At 47.9% G+C, this 6,591-nt stretch overlaps 1 protein-coding gene across 1 annotated transcript in view; it reads right to left on the reverse strand.

Annotated features, from left to right (window-relative positions):
- Fli1 (Fli-1 proto-oncogene, ETS transcription factor) overlaps positions 1-6,591 on the reverse strand; it is a 121,733-nt gene that overhangs the window by 43,522 nt on the left and 71,620 nt on the right. The window lies entirely within an intron of this gene.

Raw genomic sequence — 6,591 nt, forward strand, 5'->3', positions numbered from 1 at the left:
AGAGAGAGAGAGAGAGAGAGAGAGAGAGAGAGAGAGAGAGAGAGAGAGAGAGGGACAGGTCTTCTCCACGGTCACTTTATGTCTTCCTCAGTTACAGGACCGACCACAGTATAAGATGGTCAGTGTGTCCTGTGTCTTGTCATTGCCATTTCTTGAGATAGTGCCATCACTTGCTACTGTACACATACCATTTTAATGCCTATCCATACTGTTTGCTTTGCCTGAATCTCCCCATAGTCCTTCCAGATCTGTGGAGCGAGGGTTACTACATCCCCTCTGTGGATACCAAAACGGAAAGGTGTGGTGACTGGAAGAACTGCACAGCTAGTAAAGGTGGATGCGTGCGGGACTCAGTTCCCAGGGTTAGCCTTCTCAACTAAAGCCCACATGTAGAAGAGTTTGGCGATGCAAGGAAGAAGAATAGAATCCACGACTGCCTTCCTGATCTGTAATGACTCTTGTAGCATTTCACAGGCCTGAGCAGTCCGTTCCCAGGAGAAGCAACAGTGACGTGCATAAGGGAGAAAACACATCACCCATCTTGGACTGAAACAACACAGCCCAGTTAGCATCTGATATTTGCAGCAAATGGCACTGAGCAATGGACTGGGGTGCTAGGCTGACAGACCCCCTGTGGTCAGCTGATGCAGCTGAGTACACACAGAGCACTCTACGGATCCCCAGTGACCTTCAGCATAACATCATGGCGCTCTCAGCATGCCAAGAGAGATGCCATCCTGACCGGACCGGCTGTCGCTCAGTCCTTCCAAGAAGCAGAACCATAGCAGACTCCTAGAAGGTGCAGTGGGGGCTGTTGTGGTACGATAATGCCGGGCAGCAAGCATCATCCTGGGAGGTGACCAGTTCTCTTGAGAGCACCAAACCCAGCCTTCAAACCGAGGAGATCAGACAAGGTCTAGATTACAGTCCGCCAGCTGGGCATGCTAACCTCTTCCTTATCCCCTGGCCTGGCTGCTGTCTCCAGTCACTCTGCTCGGTCTTCTGCAGTGGGTAGAAACGGAGTGAGAGCCCCTAAGGAGTGCTGGGGAGCCACCCATCCCCACAGTCAGGAGTGCAGTCACCAACCCAGAAGGAGGGGGAGCAGTCCAGGGACCCTGAGAGTCAGGCAGAGCGGGGAGGCCTGAGCACATTCAATAAAGAAAATTAAATGAATTTGTTTCTTAATCTGAAAGGAAAAAAAATATTGCAGATCACTTATCATGGCTGGGAGATAAATGCTCCACTGAGATATTAGAAGGCAGACGGTAATTTTTTCCTGATGTCTTACCGGGGAGAACATGGGCTGAAAATGAAAATAAGATGTATAACTTACATATGTTAGAATTTAAGGTTTTACTATTTGCCTACTGTTTTTCCAGGCAGAGAACCAAGAACCAGCCGTCAGAGTCCCGGATTGTTGAAGGTTTAATGTCCCCATGGCAGTCGGAGGGGAGGCAGTAGCACGTCGGGGCTTTTCACCAGCGCTCGGCCCTTTGGCTTCTGCCGCTGAAGGACTTGGCTTGAGATGAAGCAGCCCCAGTCAGACCAGGGTGCCTGTGTCTAAGCTGAGCTGGCCCAAGCACCCTGCCCCACCCCCCAGGAAAACTATGCGCTAGCATGCATACACACTCTCACACACACACACATTTCGCCGCCCACGGCATACACACACATAATGAAAACATTCAGACTTTAACTTTACTACATATGTACACACACGCAGACAATTTGCTACACTCTACACGCTTTACCACACATACTACGTGCACAATGCCAGCTCGTCCTACATAACCATATACTCCACTACACATACACATGCTCATACAGCTGTGCACATACATGCTACTTCACATAGTACACATAAACACACATTTACACATATGCATGGCCCATCATATACAAATATGCACACATATGTTCCATATACACATCCATACAGTCACATCCATATACTCTAGCATATAAAACACATATTATATACACTCTACTACCTATATGTATACAATATATGCATTTACACAATTGTAGGCTATCACACACATAGAGTTATATAAATGTACACTCTCCATCACAGATATGCATGTATATGCTAACACACACACACACACACACACACACACACACACACACACACACAGAGGAACTCATACCACCACAGTCTTGTTGTCTTCCCCAGATTCTTGTTAGATGAGAAACCATCCAAATGCCAGAGAAGCCTGAAGAATTAAGTTGGCCTGAAACCAAGATAGTGGGGTTTTCATTGGCTGGCAGAGGTGGCGGTGGGGAGGATGAACAGCACACACACGCTTCCTGTGCAGGGTGCCCAGAGCCAGACAGCCAGGTTCAGTGGTAGCAGAAGAAGAGATGCCTTTTCCGAAGCCTCCCTTTATTAATTTTAATGGATATCGGGGAGAAGAACTTTAAAACGCTGTTTTTCTTAGGAGTTGGGCCTTGGAATTTCAGAATTTAAAATTGGCTTCTTGCCAGGCAGAGGTTAGAACCTGAGAAGTGCCCAAACTAATGGCCCTTGTGATTTGGAGCCATGCACGGTGGGCATGGGTGGCAAAGTTGTCCTTACTCTGCAGAGCTAAAAAAAATAAAAGATGAAAAAGAAGAAGAAAAATGAGTCACGAAACAAAGCTTGCCTGATAGTGAGCAATGGCGGGCATGCCCTGGGCATGGCCAGGAAGCAGAGGCAGAAGAGCAGGGTCCCTGGGTTCCATGGCTGGCAGTGTCTAGCTGACCAGTGAGTGGCACTTCATTCGCCAGCCCACAGAAATCCTAGCTGTCGCCCCTCCTCCAGCCTTCTTCCTGCTGTCCCCAAGAGGCCTGCTACCTGCCTGGCTACCCCTCCCTGGCCTTCTTTGGAATAAGGCCCCTTCAGGGCCTGCAAAGGGACTTTCTTAGAGAAAAGGTTTGACGCCCACCCGGGACATTTGTCCTCACAGAGCCTGACTATTCTACTCTGGCTCAGGTGGGAAAGGAGGAACCCACACCTCGCTGACTTGCGCGCTTGCCTGCCAGGTTCACCTCCATCCTCGTTGCCTCAGACAGATGGCACAGCCATGCGCTCGGTGACCACTGCCTGTCCAGGTGAAGTCTAACATAAAGGCTGCTCTTTAATGAGGCAGCTGTCGCCTGTGAAGAGGGCTTGAGGAAAAGAAGAGAGGGGGAGGTGGGGAGCCCTGGAGAGGGAAGAGGTTTGGCCATTCATTTTGTCCATACGGCGTCTGCTAATTTGTATTGAGACCTGCACTTAGAGCCAGGAAGGGGTTGGGGCCCACAGGCAGCTGACTGTGCTGGGGCAGGTGACAAGAGACCTTAAGGCTGCCACAATAGAGCAGGGAGGAAGTGATGGCTTGAGAGTTTAACTCTGAGCATCTCCACCTCAGCGCTAGCGAAGGCCGCAGACGGCAGGTCACAGCAATATGACATAACTATCCTAGGCAGACGTTTCTGTTTTTGTATGTTTATTGAACACTACTTTAAAAAAACTGCCAGTGGTTCACGAAAGTGCCTTCAGAGTCTTAAAGCCATACGGAACTAGGTGTGAGCGCCTAAGAGGAGGGAAAGGGGTCCCCGATATCCTATTTCACTGAGAGCACCTGGACGTATGGTATATTGTCAGATCACAGATCTGCTGACAGTCAGGGGCCACCCAATACCCACAAAGCCTTGCCCGGCTCCCTGAGCCACGTGGTTGCATTAGAGTCTATCCGCATGTCTTTCATGTAGCATGCCCATTGCACACCTGAGGGATCTGGGCTGCCTTTAGGGTTTCTGTGGGATCCATGTGTGGAGGTGATTGATTGCTTTTGGTAAGAAAGTGTAGTTTCAAGAAAAGAAACAAAACAAAAACTACACACAAAGCCCCCACCACCCTGGCTTTCCACACAGGTGGCGTGTGCCCTATCCGCCCATGCAAGGTTTAGAATTTAGAAATGCAGGAAGGTGCCAGAGAGCTGCAAGTGACAGAGTGAAGGAGGCTCATCTTTCTGAGTGTGGAACAGGCTTCTCTGGGTGTTCCATGCCTCCTGATGATGCTGGTCTTTGCAGGATGTCTCAGAGCAAGTGATGCTGAGTTCAGATCCTGAATGCTAGGTACCTAAACCAAGTTCTTGTGTTTGCTCCCTCTTGAACTGATAGTATTTCCTTCATGCACTGATTTCTCCAGTTCCCCTGGTCGAGACAGGATACAGCTGAGAGTTATTTGGAGACCACAGCTTGGATCAAGTTTCTGATGTTTCTATCCAACACAGAACCTATGGGCTGTGCTGTTTGGAGGGCAACCCAGAGAACCAGATTCAACCACAACAGGAAAACAGGAAGGGAGACAGAGGAAACCTCCCACAACTCAGACAACCCAGACGATCTCTGATGTCTCGGCTCTATCTCAGCCCCTTCGCAAGACCCTTTGACCCTGGTCCAGACGTCTTGCTGCTACGATAAAAGGCAAGAGGGTATTGCAGCTTCAGAGACATGGATACCTCCTTCCCGTCTATGGAGCTTCCAATTAGCAGAAAGAAGTAACTCAGAAACGCACACTTCTCAAGGAACCTGGGAAAGATGGATGCCCTGTGAATCACTGGGCAGTTTGAAACATTCTGCCCCAGCGCAGTCCAATCCAAGTAGATTGTGAGTTACGTGTTTGGGTCACATGTGTTGATTTCACCTTACTGGTAGCTGAGTTTTTTAAATTATATATATATATATATATGTGTGTGTGTGTGTGTGTGTGTGTGAGAGAGAGAGAGAGAGAGAGAGAGAGAGAGAGAGAGAGAGAGAGAGGGGAGAGATGGCTCAGCAGCTAAGGGCTCCTGCAGAGGACCACATGGTGACTCACAACCATCTCTAACTCCAATTCCGAGGGATCTGATGCCCTCTTCTGACCTCCACAAGCACAAGGCATCCACATGGCACACACACACACACACACACACACACACACACACACACACACACAAATGCAAGTACTCATGCACATAAATAAATAAACGAATCTAAGATGGTGAAATGAGTTGTAATAATAGGGTAAATGGAGTAAATGCATTGTTATATTAATATAACAACAGATGACTGATTCACCGACAGCCACCTAGACGTCATGCATTTTATCATACTACAACTTTTAAATCCATTGTGTATATTACATCATAGCTCATCTCATTCACAGACTAGCCACAGTGCCAGTGCTCAGGGCTAGTGAGTGAATACTGCATTAGAGTTCTAGGTGACAGACGCAGGCCTGTCCCATCAGCCAAGAACCCCCAGCTGTCTGCTCTGCTTTGTTCTCTTGTTGGAAGTTTAGAGCATTCGTGCATCCTCCTCTACATCTAAAAGCTTATTTTGTGTGGCCGTGCATGTGTATATATCCATGTATGGATGCACACATGCCATGGCATGGGTATGGAAACCAGAGGGCAAGTGGAAGGAGTTGGTTCTCTCATTCTACCATGTTCTGGGGGCAGAACTCAGGTCTTCAGGCATGGTGGCAGGAACTTTTACCCACTAAACAATCTCACTGGCCCTCCCCTACAGTTTGTGTTATGATAAACGGGCTTTCTGAAAATGATCAAATCATATACAGGTCTTGGTACCCCCCCAGAAATGGAAGGTATGACCCTATTGCTGAATATGGCACTTGTTTTGGTCACAGGGCACCAAGAAATAGAGCTAGAATTGAGTTAGGCATTTTCTCCCTGCTGGCTGGCGTTTGTGTTGCTAGAAGGCTCTATGCAGGCTCTTGGGGGAGAACAGGTATCAGTGGTCTCATTCTGCTATGAGTCATGCATGCTATGCAATATGACTGGTCAGGCACTATGTGCCCACTGATACAATAGTGGCATGACTCTACGGTGGGTAACAGTCACTCTGTGATTGCAAGCCTACTGCCTGACAAGAGATACACATCTGGTACCATCAACCTGGTCAAAAACCTGTGGCTGGTGGGATAATGGACCCAATAAGAACATAAGATTGTTGTTTCCCTAAATGACCATGTTGTCCAATTTAAATATTTGTGTTTATATCCATAGACTTGTGCTGCTCCCAGTCTAGAACAGAAAAGTTTTGTACAGAGAATGACTGTTAGTGCAAGACTCATATCTCCTCAAATGCTGAGAAGTGACTGCTGAGCTCTCGACTCCTTTAAGTCAAGACTCCTTTAAGTGGGACATGTACAGCTTACGCATGCCAAGCGTACAGAACGCTGAGAAGATGGGATGAAGAGCTGAGGGATAAGGAGGAGGACTACCATAAAATGCTGACACACAGATACAGCACGGCTATTGAAATCACAAGCACACAGCAGCAGTGGACCCTTCAGCCTTCATTCACTGATAGAGGAGGTGCCCACAAGACACTGCTTCTTCTGGCAGAGGGGTTCAGAGGGAAAGCAAATGGAATAACAGAGGGTAAGGGAGTAAATATAAGCACAATATGCGACAAACCAAGTACTGTTGATGGTGTTACTTAGAAAATAAGAGAAGTGCAGTGTTCAGGGTGGGTAATTTAAATGGACTATCATCTGTGTATTCATCTCATTTCTTGTCCTCTCTCTCTCTCTCTCTCTCTCTCTCTCTCTCTCTCTCT

Source organism: Microtus ochrogaster, chromosome 5, assembly GCF_000317375.1.
Source record: "Microtus ochrogaster isolate Prairie Vole_2 chromosome 5, MicOch1.0, whole genome shotgun sequence".
Taxonomy (NCBI): domain Eukaryota; kingdom Metazoa; phylum Chordata; class Mammalia; order Rodentia; family Cricetidae; genus Microtus; species Microtus ochrogaster.